At 37.2% G+C, this 21,971-nt stretch overlaps 2 pseudogenes; one reads left to right on the forward strand and one right to left on the reverse strand.

The window, feature by feature from the left end:
• Positions 1-2,215: 2,215 nt before the first annotated feature.
• On the reverse strand, positions 2,216-12,615 carry LOC121958227 (annotated as a pseudogene).
• Positions 12,616-16,346: 3,731 nt separating this feature from the next.
• On the forward strand, positions 16,347-21,395 carry LOC121958127 (annotated as a pseudogene).
• The last annotated feature ends 576 nt before the right edge of the window (positions 21,396-21,971 follow it).

The raw sequence follows: 21,971 nt of genomic DNA on the forward strand, positions 1-21,971 counted from the left end.
CAGCAGCTGCAAAGAAAGGCTGCAATTTTAACAATCTTGGGATGTTTGCGCTGCTCATCTATGTCCACTAAAAGTGTTAGTTTTTGATGTAAATGTACAATAATCCATGGATTGCAGAAACCTGCAATGCCAAGATTTTCTTCAGGAGACTTGGTTGGATGATTATCAAGTGGTTACCCATGACGAGATCGTAGAATCACGTACATGAGCAGTTTTTTCATCATATAGCCTCCAGAATGATAGCTCTTTTTTTTGTAATTGCTGTTGTTCCTTTTTAATTGGACCAGCTGCATTTTCTTTAATGCATTTTACATATGGAGTCTTATGTGGCCCTCACATATAAATCCCCCTCTGAGGTTTCATCTCGTCCTCTATGGACTGAAAGACCTACATTCTGTCTTTCATGTCATCCCGTCTTGCTGTCAAAGTGGGCTAAGAGCGTCCCTTAATGACGAAGCCAAAGGTGGAGGGGAGTTTGGTTGTGTGCACGGTTTGTACTCCTTCTTGCCTCCTGAGCTCGTTACCACGGGGAGTTATCAGGAAGTCAGCTAGGCCTCTTCTGTCACAGTTCGTTAACCCGGATTACAGGCCGACACTTAGTGAGAGAAAGAGGGAAGGAGAAACACGCCGGCTGCTAACAGCGGGTAAAAATGTCCCGTCAACTTATCAAAACAGGAACATATTTTCAATTTCAGGACCCCCAAAAGAAAAGAAAAAAGCATAAACACAAAATATAGAAATAAAGCATCATCCTTAAGGGACATTTTTACACATTTTTCATTCTTTATCTTTTTTTTATATATATAATTTTGGCTGTGTTCATGCATATGGCATACATTTTAGCACAACTACGTGTTGGAATTTCCAGCTGAGCTCCAACATAAATCCAAAATACACTGTGTAAACAAAACTGATAAATTTATACTGTTAAGTGCAAGAAAATGCACCATTGAAACCCATTCAAACTACATTTTTTTTGTCCCTCAGCCACCAAAGCATAAAAAACATGCACTGTATTATTTCTGGGTGCCATTCTGCACTTTTGCCTTTGAATTTGTCATTTTTTTGTTTCTTTGTTTGTTCATTGTTTCTTTTTTTTCCACTTGATGATGTCATTTTAGGAAATTGACTTGATTTCTTTTAAAAACATGAGAAGTGGTGGATAAGAAACTGAACAAAAAGAAAGAAAGAAAAAAGGAATAACCAAAAAACAAACAAAAAGTCCTTATGAAAGTGATAAATATAGATTTTCCTTTGAAGCAGTTTTAAATATATAATTAAAGGAATTATGAATACAGTTTTCTTGACATTCTCCCTAGTTTTTTGGTAATATATAATGCCTGCCAGCTAATTTTCAGGTAATTTTTTGTCACCTTTTACTAATGTTTGTTTTGTTGCTGGATGTGAAGGTCCGTTGTGTGGTTGTGTGGTTGTGTGGTTGTGAGGCCTGTTGGATGTACGATGTAAGTTCAAGGGCAGCAGCTCTGGTTTTTGGCATTGACATTCCTGCAGTGCTCCACCTGTGACGTTGTATTTAGAGTGGCCTTTTATTGTGACCATCCCAGCGCACACCTGAGGAGTAACGATGCCGTTAATTCGCACCTTGGCCTGCCTCACCTGTCAGGTGCATGGGTTATGTTGGAAAAGTGCTCCTAAACACAGATTTTGACAAATTTGTGACCAAAATTTGAGAGAAATACATCCATTGAGTGCATTAAAAAGTCTTTAACTTAACCTGTGGAAACTGGGATCTAATATAAAATAAAATAGCGTTTCTTTATACATAAAAGGTCTCTTTTCTACCTTCATAGACCAAAACTGAATCTTTCTCATCTAAGAATGTATTCATTATGAAGAGTTTAAGAAAATAAACCTTAGTTGCTCATCCACTCTGATATCTTAAAATATGTTCTGCAGACTCTAGTATAGATCGCATACAGATTGACTGTATGTTGCTTGTGTTGGTGGTGCCACCTGCTGGGGAACCTCAATAACGACAAAAACAACAAACAACTAAATGAATAAATAACTAAAATAATACTAATAATACACAAAATAATAATAGTACAAAACTGACAATAATTAAGATAAAGAAAAAATAAATTATTTAAAAAGTAGAACCAACACAACATAAAAAAGACAAGTTGAAAAAAAAATTAAGTGGATAAAATACATAATGAGGTATAAAGAAAACTGGTACAAGTACGATACAAAGTAAAGAAGAAATCAATCACCTTTATTATTTATTTACAAGATTTCTGTGTGATTTAAAATATTTGATTTATCCTGCAGTTCAAAAAGGTATGAAAACTTTGACAATTAAAAGTGCATCAAACTGACCATTCTCACTGAAGTAAACACAGTACGTAACACATAATTAACATCATGACATTTGCATTATAGTAAAAATAGAATTCTATTTTCAATTATCAACACTATTCACTGCTAAAAAGCCCTACTTCACATGTACAGAAAAAAAAAGAAAACATTAACAGTAATCTTGAATCCCTGATCTATGTAAAACAAAAAAAGGAAAAAAACAAAACAGAATCATGAAAAATAAAAATGTGATGTTATTTATGTGATTTAAGGCACAGATATACATACAACAACACCTTTGGTAACATAAAGCTGTAGAAGCACCACAGTCAAAGCTTCAGCTTCTGACGTCCAGCTCAGCACAGATTCTCTCTACACAGATGATTTATAATTAGCTGATTTTAAATGAACATTTAAATTATATTCTGATAGTTCTGATAGTTGGTGATATATGATAGATTTTCGCATTTCCTTCAAAACTTTTGTTTTCATTGTCGTCTCTTTCATTAATGTGTCTTTTCGGAGGATTACTGCATCATTATAAATGAAGACAGAGATTTATTTTTTTTAACCTAAAAAACTGCTTGCTTCACTTTGTAAAGTTGGATTAATCTCATTATTCTGTCAACACTGGTTGCACTTTATTTTCCGGTACACTAACAATAAGTTGTACTTTGTATCAAATTAGACCAAGAATGTCCTTATTTATAAGATATTTCTTGGTATATAACCTGCATGTTGCACCAATTCAGCTTTAATCTATGTTTTGGGGTGAATAAGTGATTTCATTAATTCTTTTCCAGATTCTACTTGCAAACAACTGCATGACTTTATAATCTTACACAATATTCAGGTTTTTTTTTTGTTAGTTTACCTCTTCAATCACAGACAATAATAGTTATATATTGATAATACTGTCCTAATTTACGATTGTGTTTTTTTTTTTAACAGCTATAATAGAAAAGTGTGGGGTTGTATGATCTAATATTATTTAAATGTCATTTTTTTAACCATTTGTTTTATTTTATTTTTTTTATGATATATCCAGAGACATTCATTTTTATTTTAATGTCTCTCGATAAATCATAAATAAAATAAATTAAAATTTCTTTAAACACTGATATTAAACATACAGTCAGTGGCAAAAAATTACAAACTATCTGAAGGCTAAAACGTGTTAAAAAGTCACAAAAATAAAAGTATAGTAACTGCTGCAGAGTACAGTCACCTTACATTTTCTTCATACGACTGTAAACCCATTTTAACACAAAACTTTAAACATGTTTGTTCAGTGTTCATGCTTTTATCATAAATGCCATGTGTTCATTTGAAGACATAAAATACTTCATTTTCATCCTGTAAAAGATGAATTTATATCATATATCAGATTTAGGTAATGTGGGAATTTAAATGCAAGGTTAAATTATACTTGCGAAATGTCAACATCCTCGGTTCCAGGTTTTTGGAGAAAAAACAGCCGTTCAGGCAGCTGACAAACGACAGACTGGTTGTTTTGTTCCGCTGGTTTTCCCTCAGACGATAAGTAGAGCTGACGTGTCAGTGCGGTAATGCGGTGCTGTGTCCAGGGCCCATCTCTTTCTCACAGATGAAGGGCCAGTACATGGTGCAGGGGGCGTCGTACCAGCTCCGAATCGGCACTCGCTCCAACACTTGAGTTTTCACAATGTAGCCACAGTCCTCGTTGATGTGGTTGTTGGGCTCGCCAACCTCCCAAAAACTACAGTTAGTAAAAAGACAGCAAGAGAAAAAATACAATATGCAGTCATCCATAAACATTAACACTTAGGAGTTATTGTGTTCATATTCATGCGGCTCATGCTGGAGAGTTCACTTCCAGGCAGTACCAATGAGAAAAAATTAAAACTAATTCGACTGATTTCTGTCCGGAAATAAACACAAAAGTTGCAGACGGTGTAAAAAGTGGTTAAAGGTTAAATCACTGAGCAACATGTGAGCAGAGCCGAGCCAGAAAAACATGAGGGGAAAAAAAGGAACATCTCAGCAGGAAAAGAGGAAGAGAAGGAATGTGAGGGGCAAAAGAGGAATGACAAAAGTTTAGTCATTTTCCAAAGAAGGAAGAGAAATCAGATGATTATTAGAAAATCTGCTGAGTTGGCACAAAAGGGGAACTTAAGAGAAAAAAAAGACACTGTGGACAAAATATTAGGACAAACTTCAAAGATCATGTTGCATTTTAAATAAAAGACTTTCTTTCCACAAAGTTCCCCCCTTCGGCTCTGATTTTTTTTTTTTCGTCAGAGGTCAGAGGTCAGGGTTGCCTGCAGTGCCGGTTAACAGCTCTTATATAACACTGCTAAGAGCTGCTGTTTGCAGTGAGAGCAGGGGGACGCAATCCTGGCCTCCCTCCAGCTGCTATCTCACATCTGGAACATGTGAAACCTTTCAGAAAGATACCGTTAATGTTTGCACACAGTTTCTTCCCCAAATCTGAGATGAGAAAGGTTTTCTGTGTGCGTTTCCTGGCTGTTTGACTTATGACCTAGAGTGGCTAAAAATAAGGATCACATTGGTTTCAAACCAACAATAGTTATGTAGAAGTATGCTTTTCCAGGAAATTAAGCAATCTTTATTTGCTTCCTTCCCTCCCGAAAATATTCTGCATCCCAGAGAAGACTTTCCAATAAAACGGGAAGTATCGAGTTAAATTTTGCACTTTACAGTGTCCGTTCTTCTCGTCTAAGTCCCTTCCTCTCCCTCCGCTGGCTGCATCTTCCCTCTGGCCACCTGACTCTTATCTGTTCAGTGTAAACCAGTCCAACGGCCGTCACTGTGCAGGCCAAAACCTGTGCCAAAGTCTGACGGTATGCAAGAGGTCAGTGTTCAACGGAGGTCCAATGGTCAGTAAATCTTTGTGTGGGTGTTTGTCGAAGCATGTGTGTTTCACAGACAGTCTGGAGTCCGAGGAGTGAACTCAGTTTGGGCAGAAATGAACTTCCTTTCTTACTTGTATCAAAGCTGCTGACTCGATTTCCTTCAAAGTTGCATTTTATGTCCTGTGTCGTCTTTTCGAATACTTTGTTAAGTTTGTCATAATAAATACTGATTGAGAAACTTAAGTTTATTTTAGGGTTTTTTATGTTTTGCATTTTAAAGTAGCTCGAGGTAGCTTCAATTTATTTTTTTTTGTTTATTTGTTTTAGCGGCCATTAATGAACATAATTTCTGGACTGGAAACAGAGATAACAACTAGACAGTTGATTAGGACTTTGGTGAATTTTATGGATATAGGCAAGACCAAGTTATAATGATTAAATTTTTTTTTTCTTTTTTTCTAAATGTATCTTTATTAATTGCATTTATTAAATGGAGTATGCATATATGTATGTATTTATATTTTCATTATAAAAGCTGTGGAAAAGTATGAGGTCTGCTAAACAAGTTGATGAAAACTGAAAAGTCTAAATACACTAACTGATTTCGCCAATTTATTGTTTCAATAGTACTTCTATTGATTTTTGCCGTTCGTGTGATTTTCATTAGTGCTTTCATTTCTGTTATGGTCTCCCGGGTTGGGTTGGGAGGATAAGGGGAGAAAAAATTGACCCTTGTTTGCTCTGTGATCTAAACAATATCTTAAAAAATATAAAAGGGGGTGGTTGTATTTAAAGCCGAATCATTTATGCTTATTTTATTTTGCTAAAATAATAATCAAGTTAATTAAGTACTTTTCGGCGGCTGAGGAATTGGGATTGTTAATAATCGTTATCAGTGTGATATCTTTTTCAAAACATTTTAAAAGGTTCTTCTGTATATCAAACCAAAAAAGTGACAAGAAAACAATCTACAAACATGCTGACTAGTTCTCCCCTCAAATCAAATCAAATCAAATCAAATCAAAAAAACTTTATTTGTCCCCAGGGGGCAATTCAAGGCACACAGAGCAGCATGACAAGCAATAAGGTAAAGATGAAAGTAAGAAGGAGAGAAAAAATAGAAATCAAAATAAAGATAATTTAAATATTTGTGTATATACTGTATATAAGGAGGTGTTAATCTTACAAAGTCGCTTCCTTTTTTTAATGTGACGAATGACATTGAAATGCTGTCTAAGAGTGCGTTGTTGAGGAACAGAAGCTGTGAAATGAAAAAAAAAGCATGACGTCATAACTTCAGCTGTCGTAGCAAGTTTACTTCTGAACCGTCAGGAGTCAGAAGGTAGTTGTGAAAGAAGTAAACCTACCCGCCGACCAGCGGGGTGCCATCTTTCTTCCACTTCCTTTTTTTCACTGATCCTCTGTTGCTCGTCAGTGATCCCCCCTCAGTAGGCGTTCCAGTGGCCTCTGGGAAGAAGATTCCACAGAAACGTCTGAGTGGAAACACACACACAAAAAAACACAAGTTTAAAGTATATTCAAGGAAATAATTTATCACTGATTGTTTTTCGTACAATAGAGAGACAGCTCAGTGCCTGAGCTTTTAGCATCGCAACCTTATCACAAGACAGGAGAGTTGTAAAGAAGTAAACGATTCTGCAAAAGCCCAAAATATGTTCAGTGATGCTGTTTTTGTGAAGAATAAGTGGCTGGAGATATTCCACAGTGTATTTTTTGTATTTTTGACATCAATGACCAAAACACTGTTAAAGCAACACCTGCCTTACGCTTTAATGTTCAAAATGCCATTTTTTTTGTGGCTTATCCTGTAGACAGCAGTGGTGATCAAGTAACCCTATGAAAGCCAGGATTTGAGAAAAGTACAGATATCTTAAAGCCCAACTTTTCGGTTCAGCAATTAATCGGCTAACACACGTAACTTTTCTGTAGGTAATTACAGTTAAAGAAGTAAAGTCGCTGCAACAAATGTGGGACTTTTAAGCAGCAAAACTAAAAACTGTAGTTTGGAAATTTAACAAAAGAAACAGAACTAAACTTTTAGCTTTTGACATATCAATGAAATGACGCTGCCCTTTATGTGTAAATTTGCACAGCATCTCTCTTAATGTTGAGTTGGACAGCAGCTCTGCTCTGACATCTGCTATGTTCACATTTTAAAGAAATGTCATTCATATTTTCCTTTTTAACAGTGTATTATTTCACCAATAAAACAAAATTCTGAGCCTCCCTGTTAGTGTAACAAGCATGTGTTCTCTTTTTTTAGAATCCGCCTGTGTAGGTGCATCTTACTATCTAAAAAATGTCCCCTTTTAATAGCAGGAATATACTGTGCTATTGTGATTTTAGACCAGGTTTTTGTTGGTAAGCGGTGCAACCACTTTCTACTGCCCTGTAAAATAGCAATGTGCCAACAATTCACCTGACCACACCTCATTTTAAGACCTACACACCAATGAGTCATAGATGGGCTCAAATACATTTGCTTTTTACAAAACATGGCCGCGGCAATTAAACCTGCATTGGTCTTAAACTAGCAATGCCAGTTGCTCTAAGTTGTGTGCTGGGCGTAAGACAGGACTCTTTGCCACTCTTTTCTTCTTTAAGACATTCACTCAAAATGAACTCTAACAGACACAAACGGGACACATGACAGTATTGAGATTGTCATGTTGCGACCAAACAGCTAATCGTTCTGTACCTGCTCCTCGGCTGTGAGGATGATAGCCAGGTAACCTCCTTGGCTCTGGCAGAACGACTGACTCTCCGGCCAGTCCCTTGAGTTTCTGGAGATGAAGTAACAGCTGTTGTTGAAGAAATGCCAGTCTGCAGGGCAGATGATGGGGGCCGCCGTCATCGATTTGGTCGTTGACTTGATCACCTCAGGAGCTGATAACATGCAGAAAGAACACTGTCATTCTTGCTCAAACACACACTTCACTCTGATGAAGTAGAAGATGATAAAAGTTGACACTTGGTGATCAATATGGAGCCGACTACCTTTAGTGGCCATCTTGACCTTAGCCAGTTTGGTGAGCAGGTCATCCTTCTCTTTCTGCAGCTGGTTTTTCTCCTGCTGCAGTTTGTTGATAGAGGCTGTCAGAACCGAAATATTTGCACCTTGCGTCTCTGTTTATGCACCTCTGACGTCACTTTGCCACCCCCCTGAGGTTTGTTCTTATCTGTAAAACATATGGAGCAATGAGTACTACGTAATTTAATACAGTAACATGATCAGTTAAAAATGATTAAGCATGAACATCTTGGGAAAAAGACAAGTATAAAAGTTCAGGCTGACACCAAGAGTAAGATGCAACATGTGGATTTCTATTACAACATATTTACATGCTTAATGTTCAAAAACACCTTATTTTCCTCACAGTTTTCTCTGCTGGAACACTTGTATTAACCCGCTGTTTGAGACGCTCCATTTTAGCACTCTTTTGTCTCTTTAGGCCCCCTACAAAAAAAAGCCCAGTCTGCTCTGACTGCTCAGAGGCAGTTGAGTCGTGACGTGGATAATTGAGCATCAGTGGATGACAGGAAAGGCTGAGTGCAGAGTGACCCAGTACACCCAGCACCATGAAATGGTTAAGTTTCACTTTCACTGCACCTGGTGTTCTGCTGCTCCATCTGTGACAACAGTATGCTCTGCTGTGCAATGAATAATTGCATGGTATGTATATTCAATTAGTGCTAGTAAATCTATTTGTGGCACCCAACCACAAATAACTGAATTTGTGGGAAACCCGGTGTAAACACTTGCAGAGGCTGCCTGGGGAGGATGACAATATTAAGAAACTTTCACCTGCTAAGGTCAGCTTGTCTTGAATGTAGAAAAAAATGTTGACAAAGTATTGAGAAAGATCTAAAACTGAGCCATGTTGAAAGGTGCTTGATTGTTTAGTCTCAGGTTGTCAAATAGTGTCAATATTGCAACTAGGGTTGCAGCAGTATACCAGTGGTTCCCCTACCAGTATACTGTTTATTATATATTGTTTTAGGTTGGTTTTTTTTGGAAAGGATGTAACAAAACACCAAACAAAATAATAAATGACACAGATCTTGTATGAGGTACAGTTGAATGCACATTTGTTCTAACACCTACCACACAGTAGACATCATCACATCATCTGCACTGCACTTTTCTCTTAAAAGAGTTGCATTTTAATTGCAGATTATAAAATTATGATAATTATCTAAATGTACAAAATTATATATGTATGTATATATTTTTTTAATGAACTTCTATCTTAAATGTGTTCATTTGTCTGATTTAAAATTATCTCTTCAATCTTATTTTCACTTTGCCTATTTTGCCTTTTTTGGTACACACCATGTGTACCAAAAAATAAGGCAAACAAATTCCTCTCAAATCGTTTGTCTAAAAAAGTTGGTGTTGCAAGGCTCAAGCCACTAGATCCTCTTTTTTTTTTTTTACTTGAAACTGTTAATTTGGCATTTTTAAAAAAAAAAAAACACTGTCACTTACTCACATATTTATTTCATTTGTTCCTGTTTTGTTGCCTGAAATGTTTGGGGTCAGCAGAAAGAACAGAATACACATACTTTTTAAGACTTCACTCAATATCTCCAAATGATAATAATAACAGATTATTTGATTATTAGCATTCAAATAGAAAAAAACACACAAACTTTTACAACCTAACACAGAAATGACTGAATGAAAATTGTCTTCTGTCGTGTTTATCAGTTTCTGTACTCACAGTGAGCAGCGACGGCTATGACGGAGATGAGAAGGACGGCGCACAGCGTTGCCAGGCAGATGGTGGCGAGGCGGTAGGGCCCGGGGCCGCTCGGCCTGATGATCAGTCTAACTGGTGATACTGGGTGAGCTGGAGAGAGAAAGAAGACAAGATGGTTAAGATTAAGATCATAAACCAAGTTTTCTGTATACTGCATACTGATACTGCACATTTTCTTTGTATTAAGAAACACCCCGACTTATCTTGGTCAATACTTTTACTAAACACTGTACAGCTCTTTTTAAATTGACAACAGATTTATTTTAAATATTTTCTATGTGAAAGGCCATTTGTCAGTAAGCTTGTGCCTAAAAACCTCAAGCTAAATACTACAATGTTGAGCTCATTAAATGAGAATATTAAAATTAAGCTTTTAAACAAAACAGTAACACATTGTTATTCATACAAATATAAAGTTAAAAGTAATAAAACACAAAATAACTTGTTTAAATCCACAGGGTTTTGCACCTGCAGCTGATGGTGTTAAGTCCTCTTTGCATCAGTAATGGGGTTACACAGGGGTCTGTTCTTGGTCCATTATATTTGCGTTACACAGTCCCTCCAGGATTTTTGCTGATGTTCTTTTGGGATTGTTATAGGCCTAAAATTGATTTCACTCCAGCTTTTCTAAAGAATAAATATGCATGTTGCTGTGTTTTGTGATGTTTTTGGAATAAAATTGCAGATGCAAGTGAAAATTGCCAAAAATATTTGCAATTTTATTAGCATAATTTAATCAAAGATTGAAGGCAACTTGTACCTCTGAAAATAAACTCAAATACTCACTTTTGATGTGGAGAAGTGTTTGTCAAATGATGACTTTTGTTTGTGTTTCACCATAACTCTGAACATGGTGAAAAACAGTTTACCCCAACTTATGTGCAGGACATCAAGGCATTGCCTTGCATGGTCTTTAGCAGTCATTTTTATCAGTTAATGTGAAATGTTAGTGTTGCACATTTTTGACCAGGGACTGCTATGACTGGTGAAACTTACACATAACTACCATTATTGGGAAAATATGATTCAAACTTGCCGAGATGCAAGGCTGCATATAATTCACAGGGACTGATTGATTTTGCATGAATTGTTGAGATTGCAACATTGCAACATCAAGGATCAGCTATTTATATATATAAATAACATTATGTACTAATCAGTACTTCAATGTCCATTTTTATGCAGATGATATACATTTATCCCCCCTAACTTATCTTTAATCTGCTTTTAACACTTTTCTTTTCCCACTGCTTAATCATGGATGTGAAATTTTAGAAACACAAATGTTCTCCAGTGATCCCTGTACTTTTTACTACACATGACTGTACTCCTGTATTGTAACATTACAGGAACTGAAACTGCTGTGGTACATGAAATTAGCTGTTGACATAATTTTTTATAATGATTCATTTATTTTCTGTGTTATAGTTTTATACAATGCCTCAATACTTACAGATGAATGACACAAAGGAATCTAGTCTGCTCTGTTCAGACATGTGAAAAACGAACATGTTTGGAGCAGTTTCTGGGATGTGGGAAACTTGCGTGCACTGCGTTTATCAAATCAAGCAAACAGCCTTGAGGGAAAGTGCTTTGACTTGTTTGGATGTGACGCAGAAAAGATTTATTCCCACACAGATTCAAGAAACTATTACACTGGTAATGATGTTGGTAGTCTGTCAGTAGGACAGACTACCAACGGGACTGTCATATATTTTGATCTAGTGTTTAATTAATTGATTAAAACAAAAAAACATATTAACTGTCATTTTCAAGGGAAAATAGTTGGTTAGTTAGTTAGTCTAGGTTTAGCAAAAAAAGATACATGAAATAAACTAAGTTTCTAAAATAATATATTATCAACTGTTCTGCAAAAAAACCCCCCCCCCAAAAAAAAGAAAACAGAAAACAAACAAACAAAAATGAAATAGCACAATGAAATGAAAAAAAAAATTACATATTTTGCAAATCTACAGTTTATCTTAATAAAGAGCTGATCTATTATTTTTACTACATCAATATCTGTGTTTTATGTTACTTAACGAAAAAATGCTCAAATACTTGAGTACAATTAGACTATTTTCTGATATAAACAGACCAAACAATTGGTCCATTAACAGGGCAAATAGTCTTCAGACTTTTCCCGAATGAAAAGAGTCATTATTTTCAGGCAGCCATCAAAATAAGCAAATAATGCGTGATTTATAAAATACTACTGATTGCAACCTAAATAGGCTATTTACTATTTCCCACGGTAACTGTGTTCACAAGAGATTATTAAAATATACAGTCCGGGCAAAATATGTCCAAACCAGGTGCATAATGTAAAGTTCTTACCGCTGAGTCCCACATCTGGCCTGCTGTTCAGCTTGTCATATGCGCCCTCGTCGTCTATAAGTTTGGAGTACATCCCCTCGTAGGGCGGAGAGCTCCCGGTGGTCGTCATTACAGCGGTGGGGAAGTTTAAATTTTAAAAGTTTAGAGAGTTTCAGTGTGGATTTAAAGCGAGCTACATGCAGTGCAAACTGCAGTCTGTCAGCCCGTGCGCTCTTATCTCTGTTTCTTCTGTTTATAAACCGTCCCTGATCCACTCCGCGGTCCGGCCTCAGTCCAAACGGGGGTCCTCCCACTCTTCTCCAATGAATTTACTGACTATTGAATGGCACTTCGGTCTCACAGTCAATAGTCAAGCAGCCTAGAGAAGAGTCATTCCAGTCACATGTTTCAAAATAAAAGCCCCATACATGCAGAAGTTATTCTAACGAAATAACAAACTCATCCTTAAAGAAAACACAGTGGATGAAAATCACAACTATAACTATACAACAAAAATGACTAAAAAGAGACACACAATTAACCACAAAGACACACACCAACCAAAAGAGACATGGAATGACCAAAAAAGACACAAAAAGTCCTTGTGAAAACAAAATTATCACAAAAATACACAAATGTCCAAGAGGGACATAACACAACTAAAAGACAAAATTAAGTCAAAATGACACAGAATTAAGAGAAACAAAGCAATCACAAAGAAACACAAAATCAACAAAAAAAGAAAAAATTATCCATAAGAGACACTAAATTAATTCAGTGAGGTGCGGAAGACCCACAAGAAGGCACAAAATGATGCCTATCAGCCACAAAGACAAAGCAAGACAAAATTACCCCACAAAAAACCCACAAAATGCCCTCAATGAGACCCATAACAATGAGACACAAAAACCCCACAAGAAGACACAAAATGACATACAGACACAAAGGTATCATAAAAAGACTCAAAATATTAAATGAAAAAGCGGCAAAAGCACCACAAGGTCTGTGTCTTGCTTCTATGTAGAGGTGGGCCCATTCTCCCCTATTCCACCCATGGTTGTTTCCCACAATTATTTAACACAAGCCAAAACAAATATGGACATTAATATACAAACACACACTATACATGTATTCAAAACACACTAGTTTTCATGAGAAATACAGACTTTTCATGTAAGACTGCAGAAAAGAAAGTAGTATTTTTTCGTCACTTGTCAAAGTTAGTAATTTTCCCATATAAAGGGTCTGTTGTGGGGAGTTTTTCTTTATCCATGGTGAGAGTTGGAGAACTGAGGGATGTCATATACTGTAAAACCCTGAGATAATATGTGATTTGTGGGCTTTATAAATAAAATTGAACTGAGTTAAATTATAGTAAAACAAATAAGGGCTTTTATTTTGAAGGTAGACTTGTCTGTTTTCTGGTCTCGCTGTGCTGGTCTTGACAAAGCACTCTGATGTTTACTATGCCACACTATGAAACCCCTGCCAGACTCCTGCTGTCCTGTGAGCTTTTAGAGGGATCTACGGGAAAATGTGTAACACTTTCCAGTACTTGTGGGTCAAAAGTATTTTGTGTTCGTCTGTCAGTGCTTGTCAGGACAAGTCACAGTGTCTCCTGAAGGCACTGATGGATTACTGGATGTGGCTTCTGGGAACAGGCCCAGGGGCCAAAGTATCAGAGGCCCCCCTTTCCTTCACTTGCAAAATGTCACTCAAATGAACACAAACCAACCAGGAAGAGAATCAAGACAACCGTAAAAAAAAAAAAAAACCCCAAAAGAACGTGTAAATGAACTGCAGAAAGACCCAAACAAATACAAAAACACATAAAACAGCCACAAGTAGACAAGAGACATTTACCTCAAAGACACCAAAACAAATCCAAAAAGACTGAAAACAACCACAAGGAGACATAAAATAACTACAAGGAGACAAAAAATGACACAGAGACTACAAGAAGACACACAGTGACTACAAATCGACCGTACCTACACAAAATTACCTGAAAGAGACCTAAACAATTAAAAAAAAAAACATAACATCCACAAGGAGACACACAATGGATAAGAAGTGACCAAAATAGAAACAAAAGGATCAAATGATCTAAAAAACATCCAAAATTAATACATAGAGACACAAAACAAAACACTAAAAAATGTGTACTCACAAAAACCTGTAGTAACAAAATGACCACAAAGTGACCAAAAAGGCATAAAAAGGAGACCCAAATGACAACAAATACAACTACAAAGTGACAAAAAAAACCTCACAAAGATCCTAAATGACTATGAAAACTAAAAATTACCTTGAAGAGACCCAAACAGCTAGAGGAAGATACAAAACAATCACAAGGACACACATAATACAAAAGAGTCTAAACAACAGAAAATTACCCTCAAAGAAACAGATAATTTGTAAGGTATTTTACAATGAATTCAGTCACTAACTTTGTTTCCCTGACGATAGTACTATCCCATCAGCATTACACTGTTGGTATGTCTCTGTAATGACGTGCCCACTTTGCAATGATTAAATAAATTTCCTTCCAACAGTATACCCCCCCCCGCCTATCCTATTTCACATGTAAATACACCACAATACTGAAGTTATGTACTCTTGAAAGCCTGTTTCATTTGGACTTTGAGCTGTGTTATGGTGTGCGACACTTTCAGCTTGCACAAATAGGTTACTTAGATGTCTTGGTTGGCTCTGAATTTAAGGGCTATTGCTGACATTCATTATGCAGTAAAGTGTGTAAATCAAACTGCTGCATACACTCACAGAGAGAAAGGCACTATAGCCATAATTTATGCACCAATACCCCTGGAAAATGTCGTTTCATGGTGCCCCTCAGACATTTATTTAAAGAAGTATGTTTTGCAGCCTACATGTTTGGAAGTTTCTCATGTTTGTTCGTGTGTTGTTCCTTCTCTACTCGTCATACGCTTAATGACATGAATCCATCAAGCATACCTTAAATGTCAGTATGACAACTTTCAGTATTTGATCTGTTTTTATGGTCTTTCTCAGATAACACTTTTAGTAACAAATGCATCATTAAGCATTTAAAAAATATATATCAATTTCAACCAAACTTTGTGTCAGTTTAAACTTCGTTTGGAGAAAATTAACACAAAAACATGTTGGTCCCAAAGCGTTTCCAGGCCATATGAGATATATAATCCGTTCAGTGTGTTCTGAATCGTTCCTCGTACTAGGTTTTGTCCCATCATGCTGAACTAAGGAGGCAAAAATGGTTAACATTATATCTGTTTGTTTGATCTACAAACATAGCCAGAAATCTAAGAGTAGTGTGACTAGACATTTGCTACACTAGAAGTATTTTTTTTTTTTTTTATTTTGGGGGCAATTATGAGCACTTTACACGAATAAAACATTCACAGCCTGTTTATTCTTGCGATGAGTAATCTATTTTCCATGAGATGTCAGACCCACACTGGTGTACTGACGGATACTTCAATAAAAACTCTGCAGATTTTCATTCAGGATCACTACTGAAAACTGTAAAACAATATCCACAGACTCTATTTGAGTCTCCTCATCAGCAGTAAATGAAGATGTTCCTTTCTTGCTACATTAAAAAAAAACTATTCATCTACTCTTTTATAATCTATGAGGAAGTACAATGTAGATGTAGAGCAGGTTAAGCAAGTTTTTTTTTGTTTTGTTTTAACACAGGGCGCTTTGTCATTGAGAGAGAGATAAACAAAAGTACACACCAACTAAAACAACTTTTGTTTGTGTGTAATTTGACAGACCTTTATGAGCTACAGTTCTGGATTGTAATGAAAATATTAAAAAGTAATCATTATCTGGCAAAGTACTGCTGTGCTGCAGACATTGCCTTTTGTAAAGCACTTTGTATTCACTGATTTTGATGACAGTGTTTTATAAATAAAGTTTTTGTTATTAGCTCTTCAGGGGAAGAATTGCATCATGTCAATGGGCCAAAGTCTCGCGTGTGATTCATGATATGTTGTTTAAGTAAAAAAACAAAAAGAAACAGAGGATAAAATTACAACACGGAAGCAGAAAAAGAAAAAAAAAAGTCTCTGTTGAACGCACTGCAGAGAAATTATGCTCTAATTCTATTAATAACAATTGTGGCAGTTAAGTCTGTAATCGGTCATTTTCGGGGAGTGGCTTACAGGTGAACACACCTGAAATATGTAGAAAGTAAACGAAACTGCCGAAAACTGACTTTTCTCAGACACACGGCACCACTCTTCACTCCAAACAAGATGAAGACGCTGACGATGCTGCTCCTCTTCTGTCACACTGCATCCGCAGGTAAGGTCATGATACAGGCAAAGATTATACATATATATATATATATATATATATATATATATACTTTACTGGCTGTAATTGTGGCAAATGTACCGCAGGGTACTGTATGTGTCCAGAGATACTTGTGTGTCAGCTGTCAAGTGAAATACAAGAGCATGAGCTAAATACAGCCTAGATTATGTATTCAGACAAATGTGGCTAAATTAAATGGATAAATATAAAGGATATACAACAGCAATATAAATATATTCATTAGTTGTTTTCATTGATAGTAACTGTCGACTATTTATACCCTAAAACCTTCAAAATGTTTTTCAAAAATGTTTCTTTCAAAAGTGCACATGTAACTGCTGTGTACATGCAGGTGAGTTCAAATTTCAGGAATACCATTTTAAAGTGTGTAGCTAACTGTCATTACTACCTTTCACAAAGTTTTTGAAAGGTGACAGCCAAAGACAGTTACATACAGGCACAAATTTACAATAAAACTAAAAGACATCGGGTTAGCACACATTTTTCTGGTAGAAGAAAAAAATTCTCTTGGCTTTAAGAGAACTACTCAAACTGAATAATGTAAAAAAAAAAAAAAAAGAAGAAGAAGTAATTTATATCAGTTTTATATCCTGTTTGTGCTACAGTGGAACGCTCCCTGAGATTTCATATCATGGTGTCTTCTGGAGTCCCAAACATCCCAGATTATATGGCCATGGCAGAAACTGAGGAAGTAATTATGGTTACTACGACAGCAGTTTGGAAACAGTTGAACCCCGGCAAGACTGGGTAAGAAAAATGATGAAGAAGAAACCACAACTCTGGGAAAGATTGAATAAGGACACCCGTGATTATCAGCCATTCCTCAAAGCTCGATCTGACAGTTTCAAACAGCAATCGAACCAATCTGGAGGTAAGTTACAGGAAAAGTGCAATGACAGTGCAGACAGTCTGTCTTCAGGATCTGATTTAAGAAACAAATCATATTAGCCTGCAGTCTGAACATAGCCTCAGTGAGTAATTCTTTTTACTGGATCATTTGTTTTCCCGTTAGATTAGATCAGAATTACTCTTCAGTCCAAACCAAAGTAATACAACAGTTTTATAACAAAAGCTAAAAGATGAACATGATTGGTTATATAAGACTGACATACTGCAAAATCTATTGGATGAATTATTAAAATTCTGTACAAACGTTCATGGTTGTTGGAGGATGTTTCCTGGTGACCATTTAAACATGTTGTTGGAGCTGCAGGGTGCATCACTCACTGATAGTTTATCTGCACAAAAACAAAGCTACTGAAAATGGAGTGCTAATAAAGCATCGGTTTAGTCCAATAATTAGGTGATGACAGAGTATTCTTTCTAAAGTTGTGTTATCAACCCGAGCTGAGTGTGCTTGAATCTCACTGCAGTCTCTGTCTCTCTCAGGTGTTCAAATTACCCAGCAGATTGCAGGTTGTGATTGGGATGATGAAACTGAAAAGGTACATTTGTATAACCTTTATGGTTATAATGGAGAGAACTTCCTCACATTTGACGGGGAGACAAAGTCATGGATCGCTGAGAAACTGCAGGCTGAAATCATTAAACAAGAGTGGAATGAAAATACAGTTTATATTGAGTCTTGGACAAGACACCTCAACACCGAGTGGGTTGCTTGGCTGAAGATGTTTTTGAACTATGGAAAGAATCTTCTGCAAAGAAAAGGTAGAGTCCCATAACCGGATGCTTTCTGAATGACGATGAAGTGAAGTGTCTTATGTTTATGTTTTTAACTTCAATTAGATCATTCTTTGATCATTAATCACATGTTGCAAAGGGTTTGAGCAGTGTGTCACACAGATGCTATAAAGGGTGCTCTGTGTGTCGCTATCAGATGCTGAGGGGTGGGCTTGCATGGTATTTAATATTAATTACTTTCCGGAAATCTCACAGGGTATATGACAATAATAGTGTGTGTCATTTACACAAAATAAGCAATAAAAACCAATTAAATGTTCACAAAAATAATATTTTTACACCTTTTTTTCATCTTTAACGGATAATTTATCTGTACACCTTATGAGTTCAACTTCTTTCACCAAAAAAAAGTAAAGTACAAAATAAAACTCACCCTCTCTCGCCAGTAGTCTAGTTAGTAAGTCCAATGCTCCAGCAACCACACCAGCTCCAGTTTGGTTGAAATAAATCCTTAATTCAAAGTTACAGGCAAAAAACCTGCTGTTATTCCCCACAGTCTCTTTCTGCCAGCTAGCTGCCGGCTGTTTACAGTCCTTTAACTTCCTCCAAACCACAAGGTGTCTTGGTGTCTTTCAGCTTAGCTTCTGTTCCACCAGTAAAGACCAGAGACTGCACCTTGGTGGTGCATGCTGTGCACTACATACAATGAGTTTAATAGAAAAAATAGCACCTGTATTTTGGAAATTGTGCCTTCAAGATTTCTTCATATCCTGGTTTACTGTTATATGGTAATAGCACCCAAGCCTACCAAGGGATATGACAAATTTGACAGCCTGTTTCTAGTTCGTCCTCAGCATGATGTAAATTTAATTTAATTTTATTTTTTAACATAACATCCCAACTTACTACATACTTACATAACTTCTCCCTTCACCATTAGGTGACTTAATAATTCTAAAACTGTATTTTGTAACTCTTCAGACCTCCCCTCAGTGTCTCTCCTCCAGAAGTCTCCCTCCTCTCCAGTCAGCTGCCACGCTACAGGTTTCTACCCCAACAGAGCCGTGATGTTCTGGAGGAAAGACGGAGAGGAGATTCATGAGGACGTGGACCTCGGAGAGATCCTCCCCAACCACGATGGATCCTTCCAGATGAGCATTGACCTGAACGTTTCATCAGTCACACCTGAAGACTGGAGGAGGTACGACTGTGTGTTTCATCTCTCTGGTGTGAAAGATGACATCGTCACTAAACTGGACAAAGCTTTGATCAGGACCAACTGGGGTAAGACTGACATCAGAAGTGACATTCGTATATGAGAAAGATGCATTTAGTTTAATAGTCCTTTAGTTTTATGTGTCTGCGGACAGTATATAAAGATATTTTTTTAACCTTTGGAGTAAAATTTACTGTAAAGTTCATTTGTGATATATGTTTTAAATAGTCATGGAAAAAACATTATGCTTTCTTTGCTTGTGGCGTCTACAAAAGACAAAGGTGAGTTGTTTTTTTTGTTGTTGTCACTTTCTTGTCACTTAAACTGAATGCACATGCTGTTATGGATGGTTAGGATTAGGGCAAAGAGGCACATGTTACAGTGTAGAAAAAACCCAACACATTCAGAAAGGAAACAACCATTGGACTCCCACATGAAAGTCCAGGGTTTTTGAAACCCAACCAACAGCCATCCCACCTGCTCTTTAAGCAAGGTGGCTTTTGGCACGATGATTTTACCCTGAAAACACTGCAAAAGTGGCAGAATTTGCAACCTCAGCATGACACTAAAAGTCATCTTCTGCATCCACCTGGAATGCTGCTGGACGGTGTCAGATTACAATGCACCTGGGCAAAACTGGTGGCGCTGTTATCATACAGCATCAGACGGCTGAGGGGCACCAACTGCGTCCTCATGCAATGTGCACGCACGGCTTCAGGTAATAACACTGCTGGTAACAACGTGATATATGGAGCTCGAGAGCACTTACAGGGTGAATGGGAGGGGCTGTGGATGGCCTCCACAAATCTCTGACTTGTACAGTTTAAATTCTGTGTATTTCTGCACTCACACATTGTTGTATTATGTATTTTGCTGTGTTCACTCCCCTGTATGTGATGTTCAAATGGATGAATTTACGTTGGTTCTAAACTGTGTCATCTGCACACTGTGAACATTTTTTTGTTGTTGTTTGTCTTTGAGCAGAGGATCCCAGTGACAAAACTGTCCCAATTACTGCTGCAGTGGTTGTTCTTGCTGCTGTCGTCATTGCTGCTGTTGGATTTACTGTTTACAAAAAGAAGAAAGGTGAGAGACTCAGGGGAGCTGAGCTGTTGCTCTTATACAGACTGTAAAAGAGTATAATTTTAGCCCGTGTACCCACCAAACGTGATGAAAAATGATCGCGCCTCAAGATTACATACAAAGTCAATGCAAAGACGCGATTTGACGCGTCATTTTGCCGGGCGACGCGATGGACACGATTGCGCGGCGCGTTGGACGTTGGACACGAATTTCGCCTCGCGTCCAACGTCTCGCGTCCAACACTCGAGTTGAAATAATTGAACTTTTGCGTTGTCGTCGCGTGAAGACGCGCCGCGACAGCCTATCAGCGTTGAGATCGTCATCGACGTGCTGACGTATGGACGTCCTGGTGTTCCCTCGCAAAATCTAATCAAACCGCCAGAAACAATGGAGGAGCAGCTTATCATCGCCGTCACCGCTCACCCAGAGCTGTACGACAGTGACGCCGCCTCCGTAGGGTAGCATGCACCCAGAACCGACGTCGGCGCCTAGCCCGCAGACGACGCTGGGAACTTCTCCAGAGCAGGTACAGTGCAGCAATCGTGGTTATCTCAGGCATGGTCAACGAGAGAATGAAATGGCGGAAGAAATGTTGTTGTTTGGGCGGGCTCGATGAAATAATTTTCATCGCGTTTGGTGGGTACGCAGGGTAAGTCTATAGAAAAACACAAAATATAAAGAGATCTAAAAATACAAAAACAAATACAAAGATTTTATCCATCATTTTACATGAAAGAGAATGAGAATGTAAATTTTCTGGCATTTGAAAATGTAACAACTGAAATTTTCTCTTTTCTTTTAATTTCAGCCAATCGCACTCCAACTCGTGAGTAGAGCTCATCTTTATTCAAATGTCTCTGATCTGACTCTCACTCTCTGAAAGATTAAAAAGAGTTTTAATTTAGTTGTGTAGGTGAAGCTTTTCAGTGTGAGCTGATGTAGTCTAATGCAGGATGAGAAGACTAACAGTGTGTTTCTGTCCTTACAGCTCCACGACAGCTCTGAGCTCTCTGTGAGACTGAATGTCTGACAAAAGCACCATCCTGCGCGCAGTGACATCATGCACGACATCAAAACATTAAATTTTATGACGAGAAGTATTCACACCTCCAGTTACACAAGATGCCATACAGGGAAAGTTCACTGAAAAACTGAAACTGTCCCCTCGTTTATTCACTCACTGTTCACTGTGTAGTGTGTGTTAAATAGTGCAGTATATAGAGAATAACAAAACAAGATTTCGGACACTGAGTTGGAATTTTTTTTCCCCAGAAATACACAACTGCATTGCATTGTGGTTGACGGGAGTTTAATGTAGTGTACATCATATGTACACTCAAATTTTATTCATGCACTATATATAGTGGATGAAATTAACTGCAGGGAATTCGGACACCACTACAAAATGGC

The sequence above is a fragment of the Plectropomus leopardus genome, chromosome 18 (assembly GCF_008729295.1).
Source record: "Plectropomus leopardus isolate mb chromosome 18, YSFRI_Pleo_2.0, whole genome shotgun sequence".
Classification (NCBI taxonomy): domain Eukaryota; kingdom Metazoa; phylum Chordata; class Actinopteri; order Perciformes; family Serranidae; genus Plectropomus; species Plectropomus leopardus.